The sequence below is a fragment of the Argiope bruennichi genome, chromosome 7 (assembly GCF_947563725.1).
Source record: "Argiope bruennichi chromosome 7, qqArgBrue1.1, whole genome shotgun sequence".
Lineage (NCBI taxonomy): Eukaryota > Metazoa > Arthropoda > Arachnida > Araneae > Araneidae > Argiope > Argiope bruennichi.
This window is the reverse complement of record NC_079157.1, coordinates 55,616,947-55,627,226: the sequence shown is the minus strand read 5'-3', so window position 1 is coordinate 55,627,226 and position 10,280 is coordinate 55,616,947. Positions and strand designations below refer to the sequence as shown.

At 26.6% G+C, this 10,280-nt stretch overlaps 1 protein-coding gene across 1 annotated transcript in view; it reads left to right on the top strand.

Moving 5' to 3' along the window:
- The first annotated feature begins 1,145 nt into the window (after positions 1–1,145).
- The window catches only part of LOC129975633 (transcription initiation factor TFIID subunit 1-like), a 28,193-nt gene continuing 19,058 nt past the window's right edge, over positions 1,146–10,280 (top strand). The window contains exon 1 of the mRNA XM_056088719.1: positions 1,146–1,286. The gene's annotated coding sequence lies outside the window, so the exon portion shown is untranslated. The remainder of the gene's footprint in view (positions 1,287–10,280) is intronic.

Here is a 10,280-nt window from a genome sequence, read left to right as displayed (position 1 = left end):
TTAAAAAAATTATATTACAATTTTTTAAATAATTATTATTCTTTAAGTACAGCAATGCATGATTTAAACAAGGATTTCTCATACTCTGTTGTGGCTCTATTTTTATATACTTAGGATGAATAAATAAAATTCTCGCAGATATTATAAACTCAGCACGTCGTTTGGTTACTCTAATATAAAATTATTTAAAGCACGTTTTCTTAGATTACATTACGATTCAAAGCACGTTTTTCCCGACTCCAACGTAGGTACCTTAATGATAATTATTAGAAATAAATAAGCAAATTATGTCGACCAAAACATTTTGTTAATATTTATCAACTATATTTCCTCTCATAATGAGAAAAACTTGTAAGAAAAATGCATTAAATGAAAATTTTCGGCCATTAATAGCTATAATATACGCACTTTAGGTCTTACGTAATTGTCACGAGTAATGTAAGTTTTAAAATACATCAATCATTTTATGTGAAAAATTAAGCTTCATAGATTTTCTGATGTAATTACATTCAAGAAGAATGTAGTTATTCTTCAAAAATTATAACAAATACTCACGTTTTTCACATTTACAAATAGAAGAGAAATCTTTCAAAAAGTTACTAATATGCAAAATGCCACTTTAGCAGTATGACCAAATATTGAACAAATAGTTTTTCACAGAAAATAATACAAATAATAATTAACTGTTAAATACACGTTCATAAAAATCAAAATTCTCAATTAATGGAAGAGGGACACCATTTTCATTGATGCAGCTGTTGCCATTTGAAGTGCACTTAAGTATTGAGAAAATGTCTAGAAGATTTTATTCATCACTTTTTAATACATTTTATATAAAAAAAAGGTGAAAAAAAAGAATTTTCTTGGAAATTATACTTTTCTAATGATTTATGTCATTATATTTAATTCTTTTCACATGTATAGAAGAAATAGATTGAATATCCATCAAATCTGAAAAATGAGTCAACTAATCTGAACAGTTATTTTAACGTAAACTGAAGTGAAATCACAACAAATTTCATGAAACTCGCATGCTTTCTCGAGTTTTAGGAGTGCGATGTTGATGTTCCATCGAGTAGGTTGTATTAACGCCAGTGAAGTTTTATATTAAAATACCGCTTTTCACATGGCAATCCGTTTACTTTGGCGATATGTCGTTGGAAGAGCTAAGACTGTTGTAAAGAATTATAATGTGATCGAAAGGGCAGAAAAGGTTTTGGAGGATGAAAAAAAACCTTCTCCTCGTCATCCTGGCACGGAAACTAAATTTCGTGTTCTTGTTCAAGGTAATTATTGAATATCGGATATTATTTTTTCATTGCAAGCTTTTTATTAAAATACTTATTTTTAAAATTTGGATTGAATAATCTGAGATTTTTAAGTTGATACATTTTTAATAATGGATCATAACTATAAATTTCAAAAGAATAGAAAATGTATTTAATAATGTTTTCGAATGAATTATTTTCTTTCATAAAAGTTATTTTTGCATAATTTTTAAGGTTGAATTTTCTGTGGAGCAATTTTTTTGAATGCAAATGTCGTTTTGTTAGATAGTACAGTGAATTACGCGCCAAATTTGACTTGCGCCCTGTGCGGTAAATACAAACACACACATACATACAAATCAAGAGGAATTCAACGTAAAATATAATTTGAATTGAGTGTTATACTATTATATTACCAAATCAAATTTAGATTCATTGAGATGGAAATTTTTCTTTCTGATGTTTGATATATAAAAGCAGAAAAGTTAATATTTGCCTTAACCCATAATATATGAATTGTGATGAACTTTTTATTTTTCGTTTATACAAAGCTTATATCTATATTTATATTTCTTATAAAAAATTGCTGGTGTTTGCTATGTTGTAATATTAAATTGCCAGCTATCTTATAAATCTAGAATATCTTATAATCCTGCTTTTTTCCCTTGATATTCAACCATACTTAAAGACACATTTTTTTATGATCTTCATGTCAACATGTTAATTTTTCAGTATTTTTCTCTAAATAATTTATTACATGCTAGATGCAATGCAAATAAATGTAGGAGAAAAGATCAAACAGTGAAAGCAAATATTTTTCCGTAGCCTAGTTATTTTGGTTGAATATTTGTTTACTTTACAGTATTCTTTTATATAGTTAAAATCAACTGCCTTAAGTTCCTTCTATTGAATTGCAGAGAAAGAAAGCCATAAGTTATTACTCTAGAGGAAATCTATATACAATAGTATTTTTCTTTTACATTAACCTGAAACAATCATTTTGAAATTTTTGCTTGTTGAGATGATAAACAGAATACTTTCAATAACTGTTTTAACTTTTTTTGTTGTTACTTGTAATATTTTGAATTAAAATTGAATTGAACGAATTATGTGGCTAAAAGAACTGTTTTGAACTTTTCTATTAGTTGGAAGAATAATGAACATTAAATATGTATATATATTGGTGTTTAAATTGTATTGAGTGAAGTTGCTTAAACTAATTCAGTTTGTGAAATAGAAATGTTTATTTAAAATCTTGAAATTAATTCTGGTTGTATAGTGGATTGTACTCTATTTTTTTCTTAGTATATGATTTTTTTTAAGTGTATATGGATCACTTTTATCAATTGCGTATTTTTACAATGTATTTTTTTTTGTTAATAAAAAATAGCTGTACTGTTAATGTATAAGAAGTTTTAATTTCTTTTGAGAAGAGTAGGGGGACCTCACATTTTAACAGAGTATGGAACACTACTGCAAAGTTTTCAAATATGTTATATTCATTGAATCTGAAATTTTTAATATGGAGCTAATCAATAGAATTTGTTAAAGTAGTAATATTAGTTTTTTCTGTAATACATGAAAGGGCGATTCTCCCAAAAGTGAACCATACCTTCAAAAAATAAAATTCTTTTTTTTTTTTTTTTTTTTTTTTTTGTAGATTAGTCAAACACACCGTTTGAGCTATTTAATTCATGTATTTTGTTTATAAACAGTTTGTTTTTATATGTTCATGGAGGTCAAAAATTGTGCATACAATATTGAAAAATTTTTGAATTCATACATGTACACTTCAATAATGTCTGTAAACAAATATTCTACACTTTTATTCAATTTTTGGTTTTTCAAAGTAGCTACAGGTACATTTTTATTTGGTTTAAAAAGGAAATTACTTTCATTTTAATTTTTTCAAATTGTTGTTCACGATTTTAGATATATCTTAAAGGATGTCCCATGCATCACATTAAAACTGCTATACGTTTTACTAGCAGTACTAAATTTTTTTTCAGACAGGAGTAATGTCTATTCTACTTTGTACTTTTAAGAAGAAAAAAAAATTCTATTATTAAGACAAATTCATGTTAATAATTTTTCAAATTATAAGCATTTTAAAAATGTCCTGTGCATCACACATCCTTATTCTGTGCATTGTTCATGTTAAAATAAGTGTTTAAAAAAGGGGGAAAATAAAAGACATTCAGAAATTTTTGGTGTTTACATATTTATTTATGTTAAATGATTTAAAAAAAAAGGTTTTTAAAAAATACAATTTAATTGATTGTTGTTACAAAAACATACATCGTCTTTAATATAAATCTGCAAAACTGTAGTATCCTCGTGAATTTACAATTTCAGGAGCTTTTATCTTTTTTACTATGTTATTCTGTGTGTAGAACAGTTTGTCTCCATGTTGAGGCCATTTCCAATATGCACCATTTGTGCTCTTCGTCATCACAGATCTCCAGTTTCTGCACCTATAATTTGAATTACCAGTCCAGGGTATTCCTTGCCATCATAATTTACCAAGATCCAGTTTCCTATCTCTATGTTCGTATCACTATGAGATTGTTCCTGAATAATTGGGTTAGCTGCATTTAGGAAGAGGGATAATGAGGCTTATATGAATATTAAAATAAATTATATTTTTAAACACATTTTTAGCTGATTTACTTTTTTAAACATTTCAAATTGTGCATACACTAGTTCCATCTACTGGCAGTTATTTTATGTAAATAAATATCTGCATCATATGAATACATCATTAGTATCTAAATAAATATCTGCATCATGTGAATACATTATTAGTATATCACCTGTCATGTATTCTCAAAATATAACGTCCTAAATATATTGAGAAATGTTATAAATCTCTGGTGTGTGCAAACAAATCACACTTGTCCCGTGCATCACATTTGTTTGTTCCGTGCATCACAGCCAAAATATCAACATAAACTATTAATTAAATTTTATATTTACTTAATATTGAGTACCACATCAATCTGATTGTTCTTTCATTAAAAAAAATTACAGTCCGTAAATCCAAGAAACATCACAGAAATTAATATTAATATCAGTATGATCAGAAGTTCTGATTTTTTGTGAATCCCGTGCATCACGCATGCATTTAAATTTTTTTTGTTTGCTTAATTTTTAAATGTAGAAAAAAATTGCATATCATTTTGAAGTGCAAGTTAAGGGCTTATACCTCATAATTTTCAAAACATTGAATTACCTTAATTTCAGTAAAATTTATTGATTTAAACACATGTAAATGTCCCGTGCATCACGCAAGAATCACCCGAAAGTGTGTTAGCCGGCAGACGTTCTTTTATAATTATTTATATTTTCTCTCATAATTTACCATTTAGTCTATTTCTGTTTCTTTCTTATTTCATATAAAAATTACATCTAAAGTAATATTTAATATTTAAATCAATTTTGCATAGTTTTTTTTTTATGTATTTAGATCTTTGCATGATTTTAAAGTTTTAAATGAAGCTCTTATCCAGCTTGTTATGTGTGTCATACAGTTAAATATATATAAAATGATCGCACACATTTTTTAGATAAATTTGTAATTGTACCTAAAAACATTAAAAATCTTTTATTATATTTTTTACATTTAAAATTACCAAGTATTTGATTAAATGTTTTTTAATTTAAAATTAAATGGAGTTCATGACTATTTTGGGATGTTGTGTATCTGACTTAAGCGGCGTTCCTACGACCGGGAAAATCTTCAGGTGGGCAACACTTTCCCCCTTCAACCCCACTTGCAGTTTTCTGGAGTGCTTTGATGTTTGTCTAGTTTTCTGACGATTTGTCGGTAAACTGGACAGGCATCGAAGCACCCCAGAAAACCACAAGTGGAGCTCCAGGAATGGAATATGTGGCCTGCCTGAAGATTCTCCAGTCATAGGAACACCACTTTACAAATGTCGCATCTAAGAAAGAATGTTGTAAATTGCAACTTTTAAATGGAATTCAGTAGATAAGAAATAATCATTTGGCTTTTTTTGGAAGGGATTCTTGAAGCTCAATGTAAACACGCAACCTGATGAAACAGTTATAGTAATATTTTTTTAAAGGGTGCAGTATATGCACATATGGAAAATTACTATACGGACACAGCAATTAAATTTTAGGTCTAATTTAAATTTCTGTTTGCGAGAATATACCGTGATAATGAGAAATATTTTTTCCCAAAGCTTCGTATAAAACTTGTTCATTCATTTAAATAAATGTTCCATTTAAATCTTTTAAAAAGCTGCATATGTTTCTACTTTTATGACTTCATAATAGGATGGGTAAATATACATTTTGATTATTCATCTACAATAGTCAGTATGAACTATTATAAATATAACTGAAACATGGTAAACCTTTGTTTGAAAATATTGAAGAAATAGAGTAAAAAATATAACACTGTATACTACTTGATTAAAAATTTTCAATAAAAATAAATGATGGAATTCATTAAATTTATATCTATTTAGCATCTTTTATATATATATATATATATATATATATATATATATATATATATATATATATATATATATATATATTGTTATCACGATGTAGCACTTTCAATTGCATTTTGACACTTCTGGATATTTCTTTTTATTCATTATTGTTCACTTGATTCTGAATTATTTTGCTTTCTATATCATTGGAGGCTTGCATTATATACTATAGAGAATCAGGATTTGAGTGATTTACATTCATATTTAGCTCACTTAGATGCTAGTTAATTAATGAAGCTTCCTTTTTCTGATATTTGATTAGAATCCAAATATTTCTTGGCAATTTCAATATGTATATACAAATACTACATGGAGACAGGTGGTTAAAAAAAAGTGCAGAGTTCCTTTTGAATAAAGTCTGTTATGTAATTATATCCCACAGCAACAGTTACTGAACTAAAATTACAGTGGAACCACTATGAATCAAATTTCTGCTTATTAAAAGCATATATTAAATGTTTTTCAGGAATCTTGGATTTTCAATAGAAAAATAGTTTCCTTTTATCAGATAAAAAATTTTCTTTCACGAGCAAAAAAGGGCCATGGATTTTGTCTTTTGGATAACAATAAGTTTTTAGAACTTAAAAAAAATGATAAAAACTCAGAAAGCAGAATGGGAAATCTAGATGCAGCAAAACATGACATTTTAAATGTTACACTATCGATAAATTTTATTATTTGTATATTTTAAAAATGATTAACCCTTTTTTAAACTTAAGAATTAACTATTTATAAGTGAATTTAATTAAAAAAAATTATAAAAATTTGTAAAATGTTTTTCTGTGTTAAAATTTTTACATCAAATTATTTTTTATTTTGTAAGTATTTTGCTATAAACTTCCTCTTAATCAACATTTATTGTAACCCATGCCTTCTATTTTTATTAGTGACAGAAAGTAACTTGCATTGGAATTAGCTCATAAATATGTAAAGATGCATCATCATGCAATTAATCTTAAATATTTTATATGCTTGCAAATGATATGATGATCAAAACTTTGCATTGTAGAGTTGTAGCACAATAATATGTATGAATTAAAGCTTTCAAAACTGATTGAAATGAGAGGGGAAGCGGAAGGAAAAAAAGACTGAAGCATTTTATTGAAATTCATAAAGACTGCATGAAAAAAATCAGCTATTTATTTTAAGTTTATGATAAGAAACTGACAACAAAATACACTGGGGAATTTGTAAGATATTTTGTCCAAAACCTGCTGTTAAAAATGTAGCTATGTTCGATTACGTGTTTTTATTTTTCGATTTCATGTGTTTATTTTTAATTTTTATTCCTCAACTGGATAATAATTAATTTATGTAGTTTTAAAATTTCACTGTGATGGTTGAATAATTTTTTTAAAGAAATATTGAATCTAAAGTGCTTTATTATGAGTATTATGGGTGCTGTTTATCAAATAATTTTATTGTCACCTTATTATAAATTAACAAATTTTCTTCAAAGTCATCAGTCTTGGCATGCATATCTCTGTAATTTATTCTTCATTACATTTGATTAAATTTTATTGACAGCTTTTAATTGGTTTCTAACCTGTTTTCATGTTTTTTTTTTCAGTTTTTTTATTCTTAGAAATTTTTTTAATTATTTTTTTTAAAAAGAATTTGCTATTCTTTTAGAATATATAATATTGGGGAATGATAGAAATGACATCTTTAACATTTAGACATTGATTTCTTATGACAATAATATTGTTTGAATTTTTTTTAAAAAACCCTTTGGTGGTTTGTGTCTTGATTCTTGATTAGAATTTTCTTTATTAAAATTTTCTTTTGGAAATCCTTTATTTATAATTTTGCATAATTAATGATTGTAAAGACTGCCTTTGAGCTTTTAATATTCATATGAATTGTGATTTATTCAGCTGTTTTCTAGTTGTTATTTTATCATGAATTGAGTCAAAAGGATTAACTTCTTGGCTGTATTCAAATGCGTAAATGATAAATATACTTATATTTAGTTTGTAAATGAATTATACTGTTAGCAAATTCATTCGCTGTTTTACTGTCATCTACTTTTACACTTATAGATATTATATTAACTAATTATGAGAGTCTTCAACCTCTGCTGACTTGGTGACGTAATAAAAGAAAGAAAATTAGGGGATAGGGGAGTTATTGATCATTGAGTTAAAAGGCTGAAATTCATTAATTTTTAAATTGGCTTTACTCTTAGAAATTATTGAATGAAATTCATAAATAATGTATTTATGAAGGCATATAATGAATAATTGCCTGCTGACAATGTGTAATAATTGTGTGTGACAAATATGTATTACTTTGGCAAAGGTTAAGCTTCTTCAGAATATTGAACATTTTCAGGGCAAGTGAAGCTGTTATTTGTCTTGTGTATATATATATATATTGATTGAACTTACCAAGGCTATTTATCGAGACTTTGACCTTTTTTTAGGTCCTCTTTATTAAATTTGAGTTTTGGAATTTATTATTAAATTAAGGAAAGAATTAATTCAGTTTAAATGTCATTCAAAATTAGTTGTTAGTAAAAATTCAGTTTAAATTTTTGGGCATTCATTTTTTAAGGTATGTATATTCATCATTGTTTCTTAATTAAGAATGGCTAATTTGCATGGTATACTCGATTTTCTTTGTAAAATTTAATTCACAAACATTTTTTTTGTTGCTATTTTTTGTTTTAAAGTTTAGATAAAGAAGAGCATTTTCATTTTATTTATCAGCAATGCATGGTAGAAACCTTGAAAATTTGTAAGAATAGAATTACCATTTATCTTACATTGTGGAAGATAGTTGGAAAGAAATAGTAATGTCCTATCATTATTGTTTTATGATCGGTGGAAAAAAACAGCATTGTTAAATACTAAGCTTACTATAAATCATTTTATTTTTGTGTGTTTCTATAAAATAAATAATGCATAAATAATTAGTTTCTTTGAAATTGTACATCTAATTTTGATTTTTAAAAAATACCAAATTTAGGGACTTAAGTTGGACAGAGAGAGGTATAACTTAAACTATATACCAATAAAGAAATCAGTATTATTGTATTTTAAATTATGGTGTAGAATATGTTAAAACTTAAAAGGTTGAAATAAAGTTTACTATAGAATGTTCCAATTGAAAAAAAAAAAAAAAAAAAAAAAAAAAAAATTATTTTGAACTTGTAATGCATGTTTGCTCCGAATTTAATAACTCTCCTACTAAGAATGTTAATTCTTTTTAACACGCTATCTGGCAGAAAGCCATACACTTTTAATAATCTACAAAATATGTCGCAATTCGAGAAAAGTTTGAGTCAAGTTTCCTAAATTCTCCTTGCATCAGGGCCGGTCATCTGGGGATGTATGTGACAGATGCTATGCACTGCGGCCCCACAATTGAGGGGGCTTTGACATGATCAAGAACTAAATGTTCTGAACGGTAATAGCGGAATGGAAAGAAGAGAGGAAGAAATTTAAAGATGATATAGAGGCAGCTAGGTTTTACAGTATACATATGGCTTCTGCTTCTGTGATTTCCTATATAAATCAAACTTCAGTCTTTATTAAATACGTATATAAATTTTTAAGTGAAAAGATTAAATATAAATGAGTCATTTATAGGGTTTATTGAAATAACTGATGAGAAGGACTAGCAAAAGCTCTATAGGAGATATTAAGTGAACTTGATTTAGATATTATGTATTATAGATGGCATGCATACAACTGTGGTAGCTACATGAAAGGAAAATATAAAGGTGTACCTTCTAGAATAATTACTCGAAACCCTCATGCAATTTATGTGCCTTGCATATCACTCTTTTAATTTATTAATTTGTGATGGCTTTTACAGCAGTATATATTGTAATTTTTTTTGGATACTGCAACATTTATATTGCTTTTTTTTCTGCATATACAAAAAAAAAAAAATCAATAAAAAGCATTTGAACTTGAATATAAACAGTGAGGGATATAGTGACAAAGGTTTGTTATAACACGAGATTTATTAATAGTATAAAATTATGGAATTTATTGAAAAGAGTGCTGAAATTCAATGCAAATTGTATAAAAGGAAAAGAGGCACATTTAAAACTGTAATGGAAAGTTGGGCAAAAATTTAAAAATTCTTATATTACTGAGTGATATTGAGTAATAAAGAAATATTTTTGAAATAATATCGCAGGATATGTATTTGTTTGGTAAATTGTTACTGTTTTGTCATGTATACATAAGTAATTATCATATCCAAACAGATTTGTAACAACAGAAAAAGAAAAAAATTTGGTAGAATATTCATCCTTTATTTTTTTTTCTGCTCGTCTGTTATCTAAATGTCCTACAATTTTTATTTTTTTTAAAAATTAACCTTTCCTTCAAATTGGGTATGCAATTTTCTTTTTAATGTCATTGCTGTAATCAGTATTGATCTTTTCATTTTTTTTTAATTGTTATTTGGGTTTGTAGTCTTTTTAGTCCCCTCTTCTTTTTCCTGGAACTCGTAGATAAAATATTCCAAA